Here is a 25145-nt window from a genome sequence, read left to right as displayed (position 1 = left end):
TATGACAATCAAGTATATATATATATATATATATATATATATATATATATATATATATATATTCTATAAGCGTTTTATTATTGGGAACGTGGCAATGAAACACCAAAGTAGACTAACTTTAATATACGCACTCTCATCTAAATTACCAATTATGTAATATGGAATGGAATGGAATTACTGTTGGTTTGGAGAAATTGGAGTAATTTGCTCAAGTGCTCTTTCTCATAATTAAATTATCCCCTTATCGTCTGAACTGTCGCTTGACTTATATTTTTTTCAACATATCTTTTAGTTAGCTCTCCCCCCACGGTTATGGTGTTTCTGTCCTTGATAGAACATCTTCCTGAGATCAATCAATAAGTCTAGGTCCTAGATAAATTATTATATATGTTAGGAAGCTGTCGTGGTGAATAATTTTTTTCTCCCGAATCCTACGATCTTTATAAAAACAGTACCTTAAAGAGTAATACATATAGTTACTCAAACTTTTCTCTAATTTCTGTCAAACTAATTGTCTTTGCTTAGAAAAAGTACTTCAATATCGGCAATTGCATGGAGCTAAATCTCTTTCTTCGAAGCAATAATTATGAGCAGAATTTATTTAATATAACTACGGTTATCATCAATTTGTCTTAACAATTTTTCAATTAATTTCACCACTTACTCGAATCAATAGTATTAAATGTTACGCATTAACCTTGTCAGCTGAACTTTCACTTTTTAGTTGCATCGGGGAGTTTTCCCCGGCTACTATCCACCCAGTGACGATCTGCTTAAATCAGAAGTGCAGTAATAAATCCATATTTCATACGACGTTGCAAGAAACCTTGTTTTTTTGCATTTGAGCACCTCCAAATAGCAATTTGAATCGTCAATTGGTCGATGTCTTTGTTCAACGGTAAGCAAATGTGGTACACATTCCGAACAAAGGCATCTCATGAACAAATGCTCATGAAAAATAGTAACTACGCTTTCTCTTATATATCTTAAGCTATACATCTATCTCTTGCACGTCGATTTATGGTGTGGTCGAGATTGTTTTGTGTACTTTTAGACAACGTTCAGAGTCAACACACCGCAATTTTAACCATTTTTGCCGTTTGAATAACACTTATAAAGTCATAGATTTGCTTGTATGGTCTATTTGTCTATCAAAACCAATATTCAATCAGTACACGACACTCGTTTTTTTTTAATAACAAGTAATGTGGCGTCACTTAACATCATTAACAAACCACATCTTGAAAAATTTCATATGTCTTGATGGTTGGTACTAACACAAAATGAAGTAAGGAATTATCTATGACAGGAACTAGATAGCAAAAAACTGGTCTACAGAAAACAGTTCACACCATATTTCGCAGTATTTATCAAACTTTGAGAAAATATTTTCTCAATATAGACGCCTGTTATTTATTAAACTCCTCACTACACTCTCCAACCTCCTATATTTAAGTACTTAACTTGATTAAGACTTTTCTCCTTAAGAGATTATGTCTGAATACTCTATCTAAATATATTCCTTTATTTCACAATGATGTGCGTTCATGGTATATTACTTATTTCGAAAAGATTTGATGAGTTGAGTAAGTGAGCGGAAGGGGGTTGACAAATGACAGATTGTCTGTCTCGTAGAGATGTTTCCTTCCTAGAACAGAAATCGACATGTTAAATATAATAATGTCAAATATCGGAGTGATTTGCTTTCTATAGTCCACTCTGTATGATAAGAAAAAAAGATTTATGAAAATAGGAAAAAATGCTTTAATTTTCAAATATTCGATTAAATATTACATTACAACTCATAAAACAAGAAATGAGATCGTAAGTAAGTTTATACGTATATAGCTACTACAAATCAAAAAATCCTCCATCATCGATTTTTGGATTTATTGAGACTCTCTAGCTGCCAAAGGTTCACTTAATTATTGTTTTGTCTTTTAGAAATTACAATAACATTGTGTACAGAATTAGACACAATATTAATAAGTTTAATTCAGAAAATATCTTTAAATTTTATGTTTCAACTATTCTCATTTTTATTTAATTTCGTTATGGTACGTATACTTTACAGATGGGAATCAACTTTACGTTATAATAAAATACGACGTTGGGCAAAAAGGGAGACAGGATGTGTTTTAATGCCTGTTGGCACGGTCATGTTTGCTTAGAAACCGACAGTGAAATCGCACCTGTACTGAATTTTTATATTCAGGTAAGTCAGGTGCATTCTTTTGTGACTGTTGACTGCTATTGTCGGCTGTTGTCCTTTCGAAACGTCCTTCGGCCACTTGCATACATACGTCAATTTATTGGTCTGTGAAATATAAAATAATAAATAGTCACCTGCAATGGATAAAAATTATAATTTATAAACTTTTTCCTTGAAAATATAAATAGTGATTGACTGACGGTTGAGCAGTGGAATTCATCTTCAAAATTACAGGAACAGCAAACTTGAAATTATTCTACACTAACTAATGATATAACTGGAAAAAATAATCTCCGAAAGATGTACATTGCGAATAGTAAAGTCCGTTTCATAAACATGACTTCCGTTTGCCGTTGCCGTTCGTGGCAAATTCTACACCTTATCCATAAAAATGACGTTGGTGGCGTTAACTAAAAATTTTGTCATTTTTTTTTGACGGGATACTGTATTTTGTTTTCGTGACATTTTTGTGTTTTTGTTTATAATCCGGTATTTATGCACGATATTATGGAAAATAACAGAGAGAAAACAAGCAAAGCCAAAAACCATTATAAATAAACAAATAGAAAGAAAAATGACCTCAACTTCACGCTCAACGTCATGTGATTGGCTCTTTTCTATTGCTACGAAAGTTGCTACGATTGGCTGATGGGAAAATATGAAATTCGTTTATGTTGAAAGTCACCAACGGGAGACCGATCAACAATCGGCAACTATGAATGGACTTATGTATTTCATTGTTTTTAATTTAGTAAATAAAACGACAATGGCAACGACAAACGAAAAGTCAAGTTTATGAATCGTTCTTAAGGTAATTGGCAACATAATCGTTCTGCAAAAATAAATTCACTTATTATGTTTTTCTTTACAGAATTTACAGAAATTTTTATCATAATTATTGAGTATCTCTGTCGTAGTTGTTTAGGATATTAACCAAGGGTTTTATGCTAAATAAGGAATCTTTTGTTCATACTGTCGGTTCATTTACCTAGTTATATATAGGGGAAGTTGGGGCAAAGTGGCCTCTCGGGGCAAAGTGATTTTATATGGTATTTCCAACATGGTTACGACATCTATAGGTATCTTCGCGTATATCATTCCCCTTACGTATGTACAGCTAACTTAATCTGCATTTAACCACGGTCGAGACTGCACGCAATTTTTTCGTGAAGTGAAAAGTTTTGAACCACGTGCTTGTAATATTCATTGGTAAGTAAAGTAACAGTTTAGCTGAAAATACAAATTGTTTATTCGGTATCATATAAGGTTAGATTGACATTTTATATATATCTGAGACGTACATATAAACAATCAAACAAAACAAGCTAATTTTTTTATTACTTTCAAAATACTGCTTCGATACGTATTGGGGCAAAGTGGGTTTCCTATTATGGCCCTATAGAAAAATTAAGTTGAATTTTTTTTTCAGAATTTCCATAATGGTGCGTAAATATATACGTAAAACTCAGCAACAATCTTGGTCGGAAGACAGTATGATAGCAGCTATACAGGATGTCAGAAATAATATACTTAGTGCAAAAAAGGCAGCAAGTCAGTACCAAGTTCCTTTGACAACACTTCGAAGACGAGTCAAATCGAACGAGGACCCTGAAGTAGCTTCAAGAAAATATCTAGGGCGATTTAGACCTGTTTTTTCGGCAAAGCAAGAAAAGGAACTTGCGGATTTCATCATAGAAATGGAAAGTAGGCTTTTTGCCCTCGGCACGCGGGAACTGAGACACCTTGCATTCCAGTTTACAGAAAAAAATAAGATTGCTCATAATTTTAATGCCATCAAAGGTCTTGCAGGGCGTGATTGGATTTATGGGTTTTTAACCAGAAACAAAAATATTTCTCTAAGACTGCCAGAATATACGTCAGCTGCTAGGGCCTCGTCTTTCAATAAATTTAATGTAAGTTCATTCTTTAAACTTCTGAAAGAAATGTTCGAGAAACATAAATATCCACCCAGCAGAATTTTTAATTGCGACGAAACAGGTGTGTCTACGGTACCAAATAGGCTCTCCAGAATATTCTCCAGTAAAGGAAAAAAACAGGTGGGTTGTGTTAGTTCCGCGGAAAGAGGCACCTTAACTACTGCAGAAATTTGTTACAATGCCGTTGGATTCTATATTCCTCAACTAGTAATTTTCCCGCGAATAAGAAAATGCCCAGCCCTTGAGCACGGGCTTCCCCCGGAATCGATCGTCGAATATCACCCGAGTGGGTGGATGCAGAGTGAGATTTTTTCTGATGTTTGATTTAATCACTTCCTGAAATATACCAAACCCACCGAGACCAACCCGGTGTTACTGATTCTTGATGGCCATGCAACGCACACTAAGAATTTAACGTTAGTTGAAAAGGCAAGGGCAAATTATGTAAACGTAATTGTAATACCTCCACATACATCCCACCGGCTACAGCCATTAGATGTTGCCTTTATGTTTCCGCTCAATACGTACTATGAACAAGAAACGAAGAAATGGTTACTGAATAATATTGGGGAAGGTGATAACATTATATTAAGTCGGAGAACTGTTTGGTAACGCATTTAAACGGGCCGCAACTGCACAAAATGCTATTAATGGCTTCAAAGCCACTGGAATTTATCTCCTATAGTCCATTCAGTACTAAAAAAATCACAAGCTGTAGATCCCATTTCAAAAGAAATCTCTGGAAACCTATATTATTCACCGCAAGACATATTACCCTTACCCAAAGTGAGTGATGTAGGAGCGCCCAAAAGAAAATTAAAAAGGGGGAAAACCATGGTGCTAACATCAACCCCTAATTATGAAGAGTTAAAAGTTGCAAAAGAAATTAAAATATCAAGAGGCAAAAAAGAAGCGGTTAAAAAAATATTGGTAAAAACCAAGAAAACAAAGATAGAAAAGGGAACAAACACGGATGAAGATACGTCGTCAGACAGTTCAATTTTGGTTGAGTTGGTAAATTCAAGTGATACAGATAGCGATCTAGAATTTTATCCTAAGACAAAGGATTTCGATATTGAAGAGGTTGACATCAAAAACCTAAATAGTGATGAATTTATATTAACAGAATTAACATCTGACAAATTGACAAAAAAAAAGTTTCTTGCCCAAATAGTTAGCATTGAAAAAACCTCTGAACCTACGATTATTGTTTCCTTTTTGCGGCAATATAGACAATCGAGAGATATTTTTGTTTTCCCTGAAGTGAAAGACATTAGCGAAGTTGTTATTAACGAAATTTTAGGAAAAGTTAAAGTAGAAATTTTGAGGCACGGAAAAATTAAAGTTTGTTAATAACCTTCTTAAATTTTTATTAGGAATATCTTTATGTTTATGTCAGTTGTTCCTTTCTTTTTTTTATAGAGGAAATGTTTATTTTTCTTTCATTTCAATAATAAGTGGTTGCTTCATAGTAAAAAGCCTACAATCTTTTAAGGTTTTCTTTGATACATAATGCTCAAAATTGTTAAAATGTCGTTTTCGCTATTTTCATCACAACAATGAAGTGTTATTTGTTTTTGTATTAAACTCTTGTGTACGAAAAGTGTTTTCTTTTATCTGGTAATTACTTTCCACTTTGCCCCGATGTACGTATCCTCTTTGCCCCATATATGGGACAAAGCGGATATTTTGCATTAACTCACTTTTTCTTCTATAAATTCATAGCTCTGGTCTAGACTCACTGGATATGTCGGGAAACAACAGCTAAATCATGGAAGAAGAGACTTCAGTCATCCAAAATACTCTCTCAGTTACTAAAAAAATATTTATAGGAAGGCTTTGTTAAGGTGACCACTTTGCCCCAACTTCCCCTATTATAATGGTTGCAAGTAACATTTACTAGTCGAGAACGATTTTGTGATCGAGCGATGAAATTATGAACAGCCGGTCAAGTATTGTTATATTATCAACTCAGTCAAATTGAGTTTATTTCAAAAATAACGGGAGTAAATTATTTTTAGACTTTACAATATGGTATGTACTTTCAGCCACAATATTAAAGACACTCATTTCCAATATTCTATGGTGTTAATGTCAATATAAGATCAGTTTTTCTGTACTCTATCCATGGTATTCTGAAAATAGTGCAAACTTTGGTTTTTTTCACCTTCTTTAATAGTAGGATACTCTTTTTGGATAAGTCCATTCAGCACAATTTTCTCATTAACTGAAGACTCCCTCATGCGTAAGTTTGTTAGTGAGTAATGGCAACGTTAACAAAAAATTGATCAGATAAAAGTTTTTTTTTCCTACTTTTACATGAAAAATTTCTGCAATTTTTGGCAACTAAGTACTTTAGCTTTTTACTGATAGAGAGCGTTGCTATATTTTTTGATTAACTTATGTTAGTGCTGTACTTTGCCATTTGTCACGTGATACATCGACGTAACTTTAGAAGTGCGTGATTTTTATTGAAGCTATTAGTTGTGGGTTAATTTTAAATGGGGTACAGAAACGAACATTTTCGGTATATTTTATTCTTTTATTTCCGTAAAGAAAAGAAAGCTGCTGCGGCTCACAAAGACATATGTGAAATTTATGTTGCTGTTTGCTTAACAGAGCGCAAGTGTCAGATTTGGTGTAAAAATTTACGTTCTGGAGATTTCTTCCTTAGAGATGAGCAACGTTCTGGTCAGCCTACTGAAGTTGATAATGACCAAATCAAAGTCATAATTGAAGAGAATCGTCATATAACTGCTCCAGAGGCTGCGAACAATTGTAAAACTCTTGAAATGTCTAAGGCTAGCGAATTTCACACAAAAATAAGATGAACAAAACAGCGCTCATGCTGTGTCATTACACAGTGGGATTACACAGTTGTTTTTTTTTGAGCTTCTGTCAACAATTAATGAAACTGGATGAAGCAATAAAAGAAAAACGACTTGAATTGTCATTGTTCCAATGTTCAGTGTTCCACCATGATAATGCAAGTCCTCACACACCTTTGGAACTTCTTGGGAAACTATTGGAGCTTGGCTGGGAAGTGGTGCTACATCCTCCATACAGCTCTCATCTAACACCATGTGATTACCATTTATTTCGAAGTTTGCAGAATTCTATGAATGGTCAAACATTCACAAAAGACGACTACCTTCAATCGCAGCTGGTTCAGTTTTTTGCTGATAATGACCAGAAATTTTATAAGCGCGGAGTCATGAGGCTGAAAGAAAGATGGCAAAAGGTCATTGAGCAAGATGGAAAGTATATAATTGATTAAAAACTATTATTTATTTTATTTTATACCACAAAACCGAAATTACTTTTTCGCCAACCCATATTATTTGGAACGGTCGGTCGTGAGTTTTTCATTTGTGTTGTATCAAAATATATAATAATTATTCATCTTTATTTTTTCTAGTCTAACCATTAAAATACATAATTCTAAAATAGTGCGACCTTTATAGGAAACTACATTGTCGTGCAATTTACTGTCGAGGTTGAGAAATGAATTTCACAATTGCTGGAGGAAATGATTTTTCCAATTGGAATTATAGTGAAATTAAGTAATCAATAAGGATTTCCTCGCCAAAGGCTGTTTCCTATGCGAATGAACGTTATTATCCTTTAAACATTATCATAAAGACCTAATTATTCCAAATAATGAGACATAGTTGTTGACTGCGTAAAATAGTTAATGAATAATCCGAAAGAATACCACAAATAATTCATTTGTTATTCTGTTAGCATTTATGAAGATATTTTTTGTTTATATGTATCTTTTCAATACTACTCGTGTGTTATTAAAATAAATGTCATCGGTTCTATAAATGCCAATATATCATTTTATAATTATTATAATATCATTGAATGTGAATGTGGTGGTTGACTCTTCTTAGTATACTTACGACTAATATTATAAGGCAATCGTTGCAAATGAGCCACCATTTTGGTTGCTTATTTTCTGTTTAACAATCATAAAAGTGAGGGGTTGCGCATATTTTTCGGAAAATGGAAAAAATACACCAACGCAAACGAATGAGAATAATGAAAGGGACTGTATACGGAGACCCTGCACCACGTCAAATGCTCAGAATGGCTTAAAGTTGAAGCAACCAGTGATATCACCAAAAAAGATCACCAAATGGTAATAGACAAACATCGGATTATAATCTAGAGAGATAAAAAAAGCTATCAGAATATGAAAAGAATTATGCATACATGAACTATTCACGTGACAACGCAGCGTATCGCGAGAGCAGTTTATTATCGAGTAGTACATTCTCATAGAAGGAAACTGTCGAAATTTCAACCGGATCGAATTTGTAGTAGGTCACATCCTGCTCGAAATTTTTTCTGAAGGTGAACTTTACCTTCGCTAACGCGCGTCTGTCAGTGTATTCGCGAGTGTTGGTGTAGTTGGTGGGTTAAGCTGTGTATTTAGTAGAGTAATATGCGACGTTTTTAATGCAATTAAGGGGTTTCTTTCTTTCAATTTTATACAGATAGCAAGAGGCGAAACAGTAGACCTCACCCAAAAAAGACCACGTGCTTCAAAAAGTCGAAGACTGTCCTAACGACTGAGAAGTTAGTTATTGTTTTCTGAGATCCACTAGGTGTGATTTAAATCGACTACCTGGATACCCATATAGTATTTTAAGATTGGTCCAGTACAGGTCCAAACTCGAGCCAAGTATGTACAACTCTGGTCCTAGCTAGGAGGCCGTTATTGGCAAAGACTTGGTGGGAGTCTGGGATGTTAACAATGTCCCTCGCTCGGTTTGCAAGCCTGGACCAGGCCTGGTTGCCTGGATAAACCCAAGACTGGTCTGCAATCATGAGTCAGGCTGGTTGCGTGTGAAAATAGATTTTTAATACATTGTTAATAAAATTAGATAGAATTAAGACAAATTTCTATCAATGCACACTACTAATTAATGTACATAAAAGTATTAGTTAAATAATTAAACATATAAAGAATTTATACTATTTTTTATTGTCTTTTATGCATAACAGAATTTTATTAATAAAAAATTATTACTTTTAATGTTATCTATTATGGATAAGATATTATAAAAAATATAGTTATTCAAAGTTCTGCCAAGCCTGGCTGACTATAGGATGGCCGAGATCTCTACAGGTACAGGACAAAATTTTCGTTTTTCTTTTTTATGCTTAATACTTATCAGACCACCCTCGTATATGTTTCTAGAAATTATTATTTTAAAACATTTATATTGAGAGATCGCAAGTCCTATTATTCATAGCTAACGATTATTAACCTTTAATTAGTACATGCTATTGACTTTGAAATCAGTTTAAGTTATTGCTCAGAATCTTTATTACCTTTATTTACAGTTAGACCGAATGTAATAAAACAAAAGTTATGTGATTTTCATTGTAATTTTTCATTGTCGCCGTTTCAATTATATGTTTAGAAGTTATTTATTTTTATATAAATGAGCTACAATTTATGATTAATGCCCACAGTTAAAATATTTTAACTGACAACTGACATTCACTCACGGATACGGTAACATTATATCTCAATATCAAAAATTTGTAGAAATAGCTAACAATAATTTTTTAAAAGTGAATATTATTACAATTACTAACGTTTGTCCATCCCTAGCATCAGGGCACCCGTATGGGCTACTGGCGCCTGTATGCAAAAAAGGATTTTGGAGCCCCCTAAGGTACTATGAATTATCTTTTTTTTATAGTAGTATTGAAATAAAGCAAAGAACTGAAATTTAAAAGTCATATATATTTGTAGACACGTTGTTCATATATACTAGAAAATAACCCAAAATTAAAAATCACATTTTTTAAGAACAAATAACAGAAATATTGCCTCATATCTACATATACAACGTGTTAATGAGAAAGCGCAAAACCTGAAATTAGTTTGTTCAGAATCGTGAGTAGAATCGATTCCACTAATAAAGAATAGGGGTCAAATTTGAATCAAAATAATATTCGTAATGCTTTTATAATAAAAATAAGTTGGGTTGTCTGAGCTTTTGCGCTTTTTCATTAACACGTATTTAAGAACTACTTTCTACTTATACTACAATATTTAAAAAAATATGATAATAACAAATACCTGTTACATAGCTAAAATTTATACCTTCAAACATTTCTCATTCAATTGCTAATATTGCTAGCCCAGACAATCTTTCTTGAAGCATTGTTGCCTTTAAATAATTTTTAATAATTTTTAACTTTGAAAAAATCGCTCGCCAGATACAGGCAATGACAAAAGTGAAATACTTACGTTTGGAAGGGTGGATGTTAAATTATTATCAAATATATATTGTAAAATACTTAAGAGGCCACGGTGAGTATCATCAGGTAATGAAAATAACTTTAACGCTTTAATTTCATCAACAAATCATTGGAGTCTATATCCTTATTATTCTGATCTGTCAGGCGTTCTTCAAGAACACAACAACGTTTTAATAGTTTTAAAGTAGGGAACACTTACCATTTTATAAAAACGGTTGTACTGTTGAAATTACAGCCACAAGGTATGCAGCACTTATTTTTTTAGAAAAAATGTAGTTAACAAAATTTTGAATTATACAACAAAACCTGACATAATCTCGCAACATAGGAATCAACAGTATCTAGATGATATACTAATAAAATGTGTGTACTTAGACTTAATCTTTTTTAATTTCTCAACTTTTATTTTAAAATTATTTTTGTTTTTTTTCAAATTTTTTTTGGGGGAGTTCCTAAAAAAAGTCCCGAGTTGTGGAAGAGCAACTCGTGAATTTGGCACCAGGACAACGCACCTGTCCATAACGTGCTATCTGTGAAGTAGTATTTGGCCAGTAAGCGCACTCCAGTGCTCGAACACCCGCCGTACTTACCAGATTTGGTACCGAGAGACTTTTCTTTGTTTCCGAAGATAAAATCTTCTTTGAAAGTGACCCGATTTGAGTTGATGGAAGCGGTAAAGTAAGAAAAGGCAGAGCTCCTAAAGGCTCTTACTAAAGAGCCCTGCTTGGATCAATGAAAAAAAGTATGGAACATTCGAATGTGGAATAATTTTTTTAATAAAACCCTCTTACATAACCAGTCTCGTTATTTAATAGCCAGACCTATTTGCTTTTTTACTTCATTTTCTACTTGATTATCTCTAAATTTTTTTGTCTTCTGAAGTTAATTGTTAGCTTTATCGTCATCAGTATCTATAAACATATATCGCGTGGAAGACACCAAATTCAATTCATCGGTTGCACCTTGCATTGGCGTTATCAAAATATTGGAATATCTCATTTCATTGTATAACTCACCTATATAATTACACCATTAAAAGATGTAAATGAAATCCAAAACCCTAATTTTCTATTGAAATTTGTAGGATAATCTCTTAAAAAAATATGTACAATTTTATTCTGATGACGACTTCAGCACTGGAATTTCTGGAGCAAATGCATCATTGTTTTTATCTACAAATATATCTGAAAAGGCGGTAAAAGAAACTGCCTTATAACTTTGTGAAATGAAGTAAGACTCAAATGGGCTCTTCCCATCGATGATGGAGCTTGAGACTGACCTATTACTTTTCAGGGATTTGTAAGTGAGTTTTTTTCAACCGCCCAAAGAACACAACATCCAAGGGTTACAACTTGTGGCTAGTGCGAGGAGGCAAACTCATAAAATATGTCCAAAAGAATTTTTGATGTGACTTACTATGTATGAGGATGTATCGATATCTTGTTAGCCTATCATCGAACAATAACTTATTAGAAGTGTCAGTGTAAAGCTTGACGTCAAAAAAGTAAACCAAAGTTACACAATAAATTAAAAGGAAAAAGATATGCTAAATACCCTTGGCGATCAATGTCCTTCGTATGCGACCGTGAAAAATTGGACTGCAATCTTCAAAAGAGGTGAATTTTCCATTGAAGGTGATGACCGATCGGGAAGGCCAGTTTCTGTGTCAGTATCCGAAAATATCAATGCAGTTCATGACATGATTTTATTAGACCGTCGAATTGGGCTAAAACGGATATCTGAAGCACTGAATATTTCATACGAACGCGTTCATCATATAGTTCACGTCAATTTGGACATGAGAAAAATTGCTGCAAAATGGATCCCCAAATGTTTGAACACCAAAACCGTGCAAGGGTGGAAGCATCGCGTTAGATCTGTGCTCGATTTGAAAACGATGTAGACTTCTTAAACCGAATTGTTACTATGGATGAGACTTGGGTACATTTCTACGATCCAGAAACAAAGAAACAATCGATGGAATGGCGACACTCTGATTCTCCAAGAAGTTTCGTGTCCAAAAATCTGTTGGAATACTTGTTGCTATAATTTTTTGGGATTGTCATTGAGTAATCATGATTGATTTTTCTGGATAAGGGTAGAGCAATAACTGGAGATTACTATTCGACATTACTGACCACTCTACGGGAAAAAATTAAAGAGAAAAGACACGGAAAGCTATCCAAAGGTGTTTTATTTTTGCAGGACAACGTCCCTGCACACAAATCTCATGTTGCCAAGCAAAAAATTCGTAATTTAGGGTTTGAATTACTAGAACACCCTCCTTATTCACCAGATTTGGCTCCGTCCGACTGTCATCTCTTTCCTCAATTGAAAAAAAGTGTAAAAGGTCGTAAATTTTCTACCAACGAAGAGGTAATTAAAGCTGTAGAAATCGGGTTTGCAGAGCGAAAAGAAACATTTTTTAAAGGTTTAGAGACGTTGCAGGTTCGCTGTAATAAATGTATCCAATTAAAAGGAGAATATGTTAAGTAATAAAATATTTACATTAACATATAATATCATTGACTTCACTATTAAAACTAATTTATGTACTCTTAGATTGTACGTACTATTAAACGGTTTTAACCTACGGAAAAGCCTTATTAAAGGCCTTATTGGATAAAATTTTGCTTGAAACACACTTGAGTTTCTGATATCAATGCCATATGGACATTCCTTACTATGCTAGAACAAATAATTATTCATAAACAAGTGAACTGTTGCTTAATCACAAATATTCTGAAGTTAGTTTGATCCTTTTCAAATATTAAACATATTTCCTATATTTAGTTTTCTAAATACAAACTTGATAGGCCATAACTCATAAAGTTGTACGCATTTGGGTTCTTATTCGGTATCGGTTATTTTCACCTTCTTCTATATTTCCACCCGTTTAAAAGACAACAGAGTCCACTGCTATGGCACTACTTACTACCATACTAGTAGTGAATGCAGCTTGGTTCAGCTCTCACAGAGTATTTCTATGGTGTGAGAAAGCATCCCATGAAAATATACTACGTATAATTAGATACATCCGTACAACGGTAAATTGACTTTATAAACATTTATTAACTTACTCCAATTATTAATTTTCAACTTTTATAATCATTCCCTTATTTCCATTTTTTTTTTCAGGTCCACTGGATTAACAGAGATAAGCTTTGAGGAGTGGTAACTCCACCACCGTTGGCGTGCATTAGAATGCCAGCGGTTGAGGAGTTCCTTAACCTCATTGTAAGTCATCAGGATATTCTCGGAGCATTGTTTACCTGCAAACAACAAAATGAAATTCAATACAACAAATTCATGTAATATATATGTGTGTAATGGAAAAATCGATATAAATGGTCAGAAGCAGAAGCATAGTACTGCTTGTTTCTTTGTGTTAATATACGAGGGCTGCTACTTAAGTTCTGAGATTCACCAATACTGATGTGAATATGTCAAATCTGACATTGTCATAATGAAGTTTGACATTTTTGATGGTGAACGTACAAGTGTTATTGAAGTTGTTTACAGGTACTTGAAACATTCATTTTGGTCAAAATATTGAATTAAATCAGGAAAATTTTCGTGCGATTAATTGATATGACTTTCGACGTGGATTAAACCAACGTGGCGATTAACTCGTTTCGACTTATGGTAATGATCGAGTGCTCCGCTAGTATTCCACATTCAATCTTGAAAGTCGTCGAAAATCGGTTGTACCTGAAAACATAGATGCTGTGGGTGAACTGATATTGCAAGATCATCATGTGACATTCTGTGAGATTGAGGTATACTTGGGCATCAGTTCCACTCGCCATATTGCATGAACATTTGGCTGTCGAAAAGATTGGTGCAAATTATTGCTGAAAAAACTCAACCTCAGTGCTTCAAAAGACGTTTATAAGATGTAAAGCTACGAATTGGTATAACTGGACGCATCACCACTAATAAAACAACGTAGAACGGTCAATTCTGAATGGTATACCGGGTTTGTTTGCCAGAAGTATTTGAAAAAATCACGGAATCCTATTGCAGAAGACGAATCATTCTCCACCACGACAATATGAGCTCTCACACATCAGTTCAAACAAAAACTTTTTTGAACAGTCACAACATCGAATTCATGGGTCATTCACCGTAGAGTTCTTGTTTGACACCCAATGATTTCTTCTTATTCCCGCTGATCAAAAAGAAATTACGAAGTCAACGTTTCTCTAGATCTGAAGAAGCGGTTGATGCATTCATATAATATGTTTTGGAGATACCTCAATCGGAATCGAAAAAATGGATCTTAGTGGAGAATATTTTTACAAACAATAAAGCCATATTCAATTATAAATATTTGTTTATCCTAAAACTTAAAAAGCAATCCTCGTATTAGTGGGATATTAAAACTAGGATGTGAAAACATATTTCATCTCTTTTTCTGGTTCAATCATAGATTGAGGTTATTATCAGTAAATAATGCTTATGAAGCAAGAAGCTCTGCTGAATTTCTATTTATTACTATCCTATCAAAACTAACATATATTTTTGAAAATGGAAAAATTCACTCACAGAACAATGTCATTTAGTCCATTGAATGCCAATGGCATAAAAAAGATAGTTTACTTTAATCTCTTATTTCTTAGACATTTTGATACATTTTTGCATCTAAATGTTCTTGATTTTAGATCTCTTCTGTTTTAAAATTAGTTTTTTTAATAATTTTTGGAAGAAAGATAGTCATGATTATGTGTTTGATTGTTGCCGCAGAAGAGTTGAAGTTATCCAAAACAACCCTCTTCACAGCGGCGCATTTTCATCAATTACTTATTTATTATTATGAACTCTAACCTCTTTAAGTTATCTTGCTATAAATTTTGAATATGTTTAGTCTGTCTGTAAGTTTTATAGATTCCACTTCAACCCCATTGAAGTATCATCTTCAGTTAATTATTATTATGAATGAATATAATGAACCATAAATATATTTATCTAATTTTATAATTATTATGGTATAAGATAAGAACTAATATATAAAGAAGCCTGTGAAACTAATATTTGGTTCATTCAACTGATATTCGTCTAGTACGTTAGTCAGATTGTAGCTTTAAATTATTAAATTCTCAGTTTGCTAAATAAATTGTTTTTAAAAAAGCAAGTTGGTGAATTGGGTTATTTAATTCCATTAATGAATGACAATACACAACCACACGTTGCTAAGACGATGGAAAATGAACTCTAAAAAGTAAATTTCCATATATTGGAATGGCCAAATTCGTGAAATCTCAGGATAATTTGATTCGTAAATTGAAGCTTTACAGCATCCACCTAGAGTTTTAAATGAAATATCATTGAGATTAACCGAAATATGGGATCAAACGGATCAAGTTACAACCATGAACATAAAAAGTATGCCAAGAAGACGTGTAATAATAATCCAAGCAAGGGAGGTAAAATTTTTTCAATTCCAATTTGCGTTTATACAATTATACAATGAAACGTTTACTTTTTTTCGACAATCCAATATTTTTTATACAGTATATTTAAAGTAGTTGAAAGCTATTATACAGACATGTATATTGTATTGTGTATGCAGGTAGTACTACCTACCAAATATGTAGATGTTAACGGTACAAAAAGATGCAGAGACCACACGCATCTTCCAAGCGAACGATGTCCCTATTAACGGTTCTCTAATTTATAAATAAATAAAGGCGAGTCTTACATTACACCTATCTGCAACAAATAAATGGTAAATGATTAGATTTAAAAAGATGAGAGTCGATTTAGGAGTGGTTTCAGAAATTCACTTGTTCTTAAAATAATGTAAAATGTAATAAAATGGTTTGGGTTACACATAACCAAGACAAAAAATAAAAGAAATGCTGAGAAAAATATTGTAAAAGAGATAAAAGGATGACACTCAAAATAAAATACGGAAAACACTAACTTTTTGGAAAGTATCGAGAAAGACACATAGCTTGAAATATTGCAATAAAAACAAAATAATTCTAAGATCTAAAGGCGCTTAGATATTGGTGATACATTCTCCAAAACCAGAGTAAGAAAGTAAGAATTATTGGAAAAAACTGTTAAGAGTTAAATTGAAATTTGACCACATACTCAACTGAGACAATGAAAAAAGACGAAGAATACCAGGAGATATTTGAAAGGAAGATTACGAGGGTAAACTGAAAAATTCTTAGCCTACTATAGAACCAAACAAAATTTCAATGTCAAAATATTTTATTACTCAACATATTCTCCTCTTAATTGGATACATTTATTACGGCGAACCTGCAACGTCTCTAGATCTTTAAAAAAAATGTTTCTCCTTGCTCTGTAAACCAGACCTCCACAGCTTTTATTACCTCCTCGTTGGAAGAAAATTTACGACCTTTTAAACTTTTTTTCAGTTGAGGAAAGAGATGATAGTCGGACGGAGCCAAATCTTGTGAATAAGGGGGATGTTCTAGTAATTCAAACCCTAAATCACGAATTTTTTGCATGGCAACATGAGATTTGTCAGCAGGGGCGTTGTACTGCAAAAAAAACACTAGCTTTCCGCGACTTTTCTCTTTAGTTTTTTCCTGTGGAGTGGTCAGTAATGTCGAATAGTAATCTCTAGTTAATGTTCTACCCTCATCCAAAAAAGCAATCATGATATTAAGTGAATACATGGTTTGATTTTGTGTCAGCTTTGTAGCAAAAATTGAAACAAAGTTTGCATCAGGGTGTTATCTGGAGGAGCTGAGTGCAGTGGACAAGGGAATCAAAAGACACTAAGATAAAATTATAGATTTACATAATGGATGGGGAAAGAAGAATGCTTAGGAAAAACTTTTGAGAGTTAGAGGCGTTACATGGTACTTGAAGAACAAAATTAAGACAGCTAAACGTCAATAGTAGGGCTACGATGTAAAAATACCAGACGCAAAATGTATTAGAAGCAAGAAGATAAGAGCTGTAGTAAAATATATGGAGCCACACTAGCACCTAAAGAGCAAGTGGATTTACTATTATATTCAAATGTAGTTTATTTGTACAATAAATGATTCCCTATAAAATAACTCACTCAATTTGTGTATTGTGTCAGTAGACCACAACAAATTGAGGCACGCTTGCTTCTAAGAACAAATTTTTATGACCAAATCGTCAATCCAGTAATCTGCTACAACTTTGTTTCGAAGAGTAAGTTTGGCTAAACGTGCGCCACCATTTTACTTGCCTAAGCGTGCCTCCAATGTATTCGTACCCTAAGATATCGAATGTAATTTTGTGTACAGCGAAAACATCAAAACAAAACAAAAATTTTTGTCTTATAATATTTTTTAAATTATATCTATTATAGTGCTGTTATTGGTATATAAAAAGTAGTTTTATATATTTATTATTGAAGCATACTAATAGAACAGACTCGTTCGTTAAAATTTTTTATAGATTGAACGCGTAATTATTTAACGAAGTTCAAGGTTCTCTCAACAAAAAATTGAACTTGACTTTAAAATGTGTTCCGTTCCTTCTATATTATATATTTAATTTATGATAGTCAGTTAAAATTAATCTAAAGAACATATTTATAGGAACTTTATTCATTTATATATAGACATTGATCGTAATAAATTGTATGGATATTTTAATGAACTGGAAAAAACTTCCGTAATGTTGTTTTGTGGTATTTGAATGGATTGGATTAAGACTCTCCTCTTATATTTTATCAATTTTTGCTTTTATATTGATCGAGGCCACCATCAATAATTTGCTTCAATATGAACAGATCTTCTGTGTTTTTTTCTGTTCTAGTCACCAACGGATTTTAGCTAGTACTTAATTATTCCGGACATCGATTATCATGAAATTCGACATGGAAGTACTAAATACCTGAAGGTTTAAGAGTTATATTATACCGATGTGTCCTTTTTTCAAGCGAATGTCACCCCTCCTTGGGGGTGGAAATTAATAAACGAAAATTAACCTCAGGATAAATGAATCAATTTTGGGCAGAAAATGTTACATGCATATTTTTTGAACAATCACTCCTTAAGCTATTCACGACCAAAAAATACACGTTAATAATAACTGGTTACTATGCAATTATGGAAAAAAATCATTCAGAACTATGTTAAAATATATAAGTTAGCGAAGAGTTTGGATTTTTTTTAGTTTTATGGCAGTTGCAGGTTTGCAGTATTTGAAAACAGATTTTCCGTCGTAATTGAGATGAATATTTCAACAATGTGTTCAAGAAGTTTGGTAGATGTTGAAATTATAATTTTAATAATTATATATATATATATATATATATATATATATATATATATATATATATATATGATTTATTTTTCTATTTCTTGAAAAAATTCTATTATATTAATAACACAAAAATAACAAATATATGAATAAAAAGTTCTCTCTCTGAAGAAAGTGAAGAATATTAGCCGAGATCTTTACATATTCTAATTCAAGTGGTTACATCACAGGCCCTTCTACTTCAAAATTTTGTAAAATAAAGGGCATCATAGAATTCAAAATTCAATATTGAAATTGACGTTGATAGAAATTTTAATTAATTGAAATATTGATTCTGGTTACTATAGAAATTTTCCTAAATTTTTGATTGGTTAGATTATGAATGACGTTGAATTTTTATATGTTAGATAAGGATAAGTTGTAGTGAATGTTGTTCAATATTGATTGGTTAATTCATGGATAACATTAAATATCAATAGGCTATATAAATTCAACGTCATTCATAATCTAACTAATTAAAAATTCCTGTAGTAACCAGAATCAATATTTCAATTAATCAATATTTCTATCAACGTCAATTTGAATATTGAATTTTTAAAACTTATTAATACAAAATTTTTACAAGACAGTCCCAAACGATGAATACATAAGTATTCGAAAGCTCGGAAGATATATTAAACTTAGTCCATTTTGGTGTTTCATTGCCACGTTCCCAATAAGAAAACGCTCGTTATATATATGAATGAGAAGAAAGGTTTGGAGCTCGCTATGCTACTAGGGCACACCCGTCCCTTCTCACCAATAAATTTTGTGCGTTCACATTTAACAAGAATAGTCAAAGTACGACTGTGCGAATCTGCTTTATAAATATTCAGTATCCATTCCAAAATCATAAGAGTGAACACGTAGTACTATTTTTAGCTAGTTGATATAAGTACTAATTTCAGAAATAAAAAATAAGAATGAGCTAAAATATTATTAAGATAGAGAATGAGATGTTAACAAAAATTATAACAATAATTTTAATTTTCACTACTAATTGCTATATTTGTTTAAGGATTACGTTAGGTTAGGTTATTATAGGTAACTTCGATCTAGATTGGTCGTGCTTCACTTGGAGGTCTGAGGCTCATTGTGTTACACGATTTGGAAAAAAAATTGTTAAGAAAATTAATAACAGCCACTGAATCGAGAATTCTAATTCTAAAAGTTCTGGAGGTTTGAATTTTGAGTAATATTGTAGAATATGAATATGAATATGAACAATTAGAAATACTCTTAGTTGATAATTTTAATAAATTTAATTGTCAGGAAAATGTCTAAGCGAAATTTAAAGAGTTATATAAAAATGTGCCTTCTATGCATCCTTGTCGAGAATTTCCTCATGAAGATTTTTCAAGACTATATCAGCCTGTTTATTTATTTTACACTCAAATTTGTAAACCAGGATATAAAATATAGTTACTTTGTCTCAAAAAAATCGATAAAACCCAACAACAAATTAAATATGTTACAACATCTTTTAAAACCTGTTAATTTTAAACGGGGAAATTTTTAAAACATTATTGAATTCATTTAGTTACGTAACTAATATTTCACTATTTTAAGAACTCTTTGCTTATTTGGAATAGCCTGTATATATTTTATAAATGTATATATGTATTATGTGTTCAATAATTCGGTAATTAAATCCCTTGGTAGTTGCAGCATCTTATTGTTAAGTTTTATTACTATAAATCTCACACATTATCTTATCTATATTACTTTTTTGTTAAAATTGTTGTTAAGATCCACCAAATTAAAAAACTTGAAATTTCATACTTTGGTCTTTTAATGTGCACGAAGTTTTTAATCACCCCGGTGAGTGAACATGCATTCGTTTCAATCATCACAGCTTTGCAACAACCTCGTATTAACACTGATAACTGCGAATGCCGGGTCGTGTCGGCACGCTTGTCTAAATCCGATTTCGATCATTCCGACGAGAATGAGTTTTCTTGTCTTGTTAATATTCGGTGCCTGAAATCTACTGCACTAGATAACAGACTTCGTAAGAATAAATCGTGGGATTTCTTATCTGATAGTAGAAAAAGAAGCAGGTCATGAAGACTACTTTATCTTGTAAAGTAAACGCAGCTTGCCTTTAGACTGTTTGTCTCGATCAATAACTTCGAATGTGACAGTGCATGGTTGTTGAAATTTTTTAAAGATCGGTTTATTACAGATGTTTTTCCATAATTAACAGAATCACGTTGAAAAGTTATACTCTACAGTAACATATTCTTCTTTATTATATGATGCTAGATTTTAAATTAATTCACAATCTTGTGAACACAAATATTTCTTACACATCAACTGGTATAGTAGTTTCTCTTTGATACGATGTACAATCTCGCAGTGATTATTATTTGACAGTATCATTACAACGATTCTATTATACATAAAAATATATGAGTACTGCTAATTTAATAACTTTATTAATCATATTGAATCACTAATTTCGAGCTTAAATTTATGAAGATGTACTGCAAAAGTTTTTGAGAACAAAATGTAAAAGCAAAGTCGCCTAAACACTTGATTCTATTCAAATAATTTCTTCGCCAAATTGCCAATTTTGATAAACTGATTCAATCTTCCTGTGTTTCGAGAACTCAAATTTTACAATCATTACTTATCGCCAACATGTAAACAAAGAAATTTTACCACTTGTGTTTCCATCAACTTGCTCCCAAGATTTGTTTATCAGTATTCATTCTGTTGTTGTTTTCGTCCATTTACTCGTTAATTGATTTGTTTTGATAAGCTACAATTAGTCGTCTCCTCACGATACTGATAACTATTCTTATATATATAATATTTATATGGGATTGACAGATTAACCGCTCTCACATTGCGAGGAATTTATTTTTTCCGTAGAACGTAGGTAATTCTCCAAAATATACTAAAGTTAGTAGTAAGTATCTCCATTACTCTATGAATTTTTCTGTAATACAATTTTAGTTTTACTTGTACACCTCTAACCGTCGTTGATTTGGTTTGGATTTATATTTCTGCCTTTTTGTAGATAGCCGATCATTACATGAATCTCTTTTACTGTTAAGGGCTATGTGTCTACAGAGTTTAGCGTAACTATTTTAGTGAAATCTAAAAAGCCTACGTCCGATGGAATGCGACAAAAATAAAAAGAATAATCCATCTTATAACAAATTTTAATTGCTTAGAACATATGTTAAATTAATTATTCTAATAGAATCATGAAGGAAGTTTAGTTTTGTGTCTAGCGTCCAGACATACCGTTAAATAAAAACCTGTCTAACGAACTTACTTTCATAACCTTTGAAAATTAATGACAATATTAGCGAAAGGATTTAAAATTTCATGGTCACAGGTCTTTGACCCTTCCAACTAATACTTGTTCTCGTTTGAATTACTAATTTCTTCATCAAATGTTATTGGAAATGTCACGTATCAATATACCTTTTATAGAAAGAGCTTTACTGAACTGAATTTTTCTGAATACTGAATACTGGAAATTTAAAGATCAGAGGTTACTATACTACTTAAAGATAAGCATTTACAGTTTGGATTTTTAAAAACACTTGGGTATTTTTTTAGCTTCTGCCTTCTTCAATCTTATTTTGTTTTCTGAAATATTGTTGGAATGGACTCTTGATTTCTCTTTTAGCCAACCAACCTTGTAATAATAAAATACAGAATATAAACCACCCATATAAGTAAGTAGAATAAAGCTTGGGAAACAATAACGGTTTTCTTTTCTGGATTCTGGCGTCGTTAACAATTTATAGCATTCGATTTGGCACATTCTCTGCATTATTAATTATTATATTAATTAATTATTAGTAGTTTATCAGCTATTTCTTCTGAATCGATCTCATTATTGTAAAATGCTCTCAAACATAAAAAAATCATATTATTTCAAAGTATCAAGTTGACATAAGTCAGTATGACTTGAGCTCGAGTTATATTAACTAATGTTAATCTTCTAATGATTTTTTTTATAAATATCACTTCGTGTCTTCCATAGATGGTAATGCCAATAATATCAAACATAATGACGCATTAAGAAAGATGAAAGTCCTACATATATTCAATCCTCCACCCAAGAAAATGTGGATACATGCTTACATCTATATAAGTTTATGTGATTACGAGGCTGTTCCCAGAAGTACGTGACCCAACAAAGAAATCATAGAAATTTTGCACAAAAAATACAATAAGTTCGATACCGTTTTTATAATAAGAATAATAAAGCTTCTCAAAATAGTCATTAACTGCCGGCATTACTTCATCATTGTTAGAAAATCTTTGACCACCGTACCATGTCTTCAAGTCTGGGAGCAAGAAATCATCTGAGGGAGCTAAAGCTGGCTATTAGGGTGCATGAGATAGTAATTCCAGCTTTAAGTGATTAATTTTGGTGTGGGCTCGTGCATTGTCTTGATGAAACAACACTTTCCTCTTAACCAAATGAGGCCGTTTTTGCTTGATTTCTTCGATGAAACGTTGCAATAAGTTCGCATAAAACCCGCCGTTGATAGCTTTTCCTTTTTCAAGATAGTTAATTGAAGTTATTTGACGCGTATCCCAAAAAACCGACAGTATGACCTTGTCTGCAGATGCAATGGTCTTTCCTCTCTTTGGAGGCCTTTCCTCTCTTTGGAACCGGTTTTCCTTTTTCAAACCATTGTGTTGATTGTATTTTTGTTTCGGGTGTGAAGTGATCCATGTCATCCATGGTTATAAAACGGGGCAATAATTTGGCTTTATCACCACGACGCTGTTTTTGTTCTATTGTGAGTAAACGCGGAACCCATCTTGCGCACAGCTTTCTCATGTCCAAATTTTCAGTTAATATCCAATGTACGGCACTATTTGAAATGTCTACTATTGTCTGCTAGCTCGTGCATTTTCAGTCGACGATCATCCAGTACCACTTTGTGGATTTTCTTTAACATTTCTGAAGTTGTCGACCACTGCGATGCTGGACCTCGCAACTCGTAGGGCCTCATTTAAACTTTGCTACCTAATATTCAATATTTTACTGATGATAACGAAGGAGTAGTCTAAACAGAGTAGAATCTAGTTCAGCGTTTATATTGGTTGGGCTAAGACCTTTCAAATACAACTATTGTATCACAAAACGATGATCAATTTTTTCTACGTTTAAAAATTCACTGAAAACGTTCGCTATTGACAGCTGCCAAACTAAGACTAAACAACGTGGTATGTTCAAACTTGAAACATATGCTGTATAGATTGTGTACTTTCTAATAAAGTAGGATTTTTCAAGCAACTACCGCCATCTCTAGGTTAGGCCAGGTACTTCTGACAACATCCTTGTTAAGCTACTCGTCAAAATAAGTATCAGAAAGTGATAATCGAACGTAGATGATAATGTACCATTGAAAATAGATATTTAAGCACAATGGTAATCCTTCCTACATTATTTTAGGGCCCATTCAATATTTGCTGTTGAAATACAGGTCTATAGTCGTTAATCAGATCTACATATAACATTAAAACTTTATTAGCATCGTAAGATACGTTTTATGATACCACATTGGAATTGTCCTATTATGTTTTAAGGAATGTCCTTGTTCCACCAAAGCAGCGCAACAATGTAGCCAGCATCTTCCGTATTTCACTAAATAAATAGATGTATACCCACCTACGCTCTAGTAAAGTACATCCAAATTGTGTGTTTGTTTCTTATTGCCGAGCGACGTAACATTCTAAGATTATATACTCGATAGATCTGCCACTCTGTATAAAAATTTGATGACAAAGTTCGATCCTAGCGACATCTCTCAAATTGGTTTAGTACCAAGAAAAAAGATTTCTATAATCAAAGATTTGATCTAAGGTTCATATCCATGCTAATTTCATGGGAAATTTGAAAATAACTCGAGTAAGTCGCATCAAATTGTGAATGAAACAAAGTATTATGCAAAATACTTTCATTTTGCTAACATTTCAAATTCAAATATTTTGTTTACAAGAAAATATAAATACCTGAAATTAAAATGCTATTTAAATGAAGTATTTTGTAAAATATTTTGGTTTCATTTACAATTTATGTGACAACCAGGTTTATATAAGATATAGGTAGATGAAATATTGAAACACAGGATGATTATACTTTTTATTTTGTTTTTGACATTTTATAACTATATCCACAAATAAAAAATTTTCCTTCACTCTTTAGCAAGCTTAGGACTGTCAACAGTGAGATGTTGGTATGTTTAAAAACTGTTTCTGTTTGTTGATACATATAATGGTATATAAAAAACTAATTTTATAACCATGATTAATTAATAATTACCGTTGCCCTTCTTGCAGCTTTCCCTATATTTAACATATGCCATATTCATCACAACATAGTCTTTATATTATTGATCTTTACCCTTCAAAATTTTTTGTTAATAATACCTATTTAATGATAGATGCATATGTTAAAACTAATA

Source organism: Diorhabda sublineata, chromosome 2, assembly GCF_026230105.1.
Source record: "Diorhabda sublineata isolate icDioSubl1.1 chromosome 2, icDioSubl1.1, whole genome shotgun sequence".
Lineage (NCBI taxonomy): Eukaryota > Metazoa > Arthropoda > Insecta > Coleoptera > Chrysomelidae > Diorhabda > Diorhabda sublineata.
Note: the sequence above shows the minus strand (reverse complement) of the source record.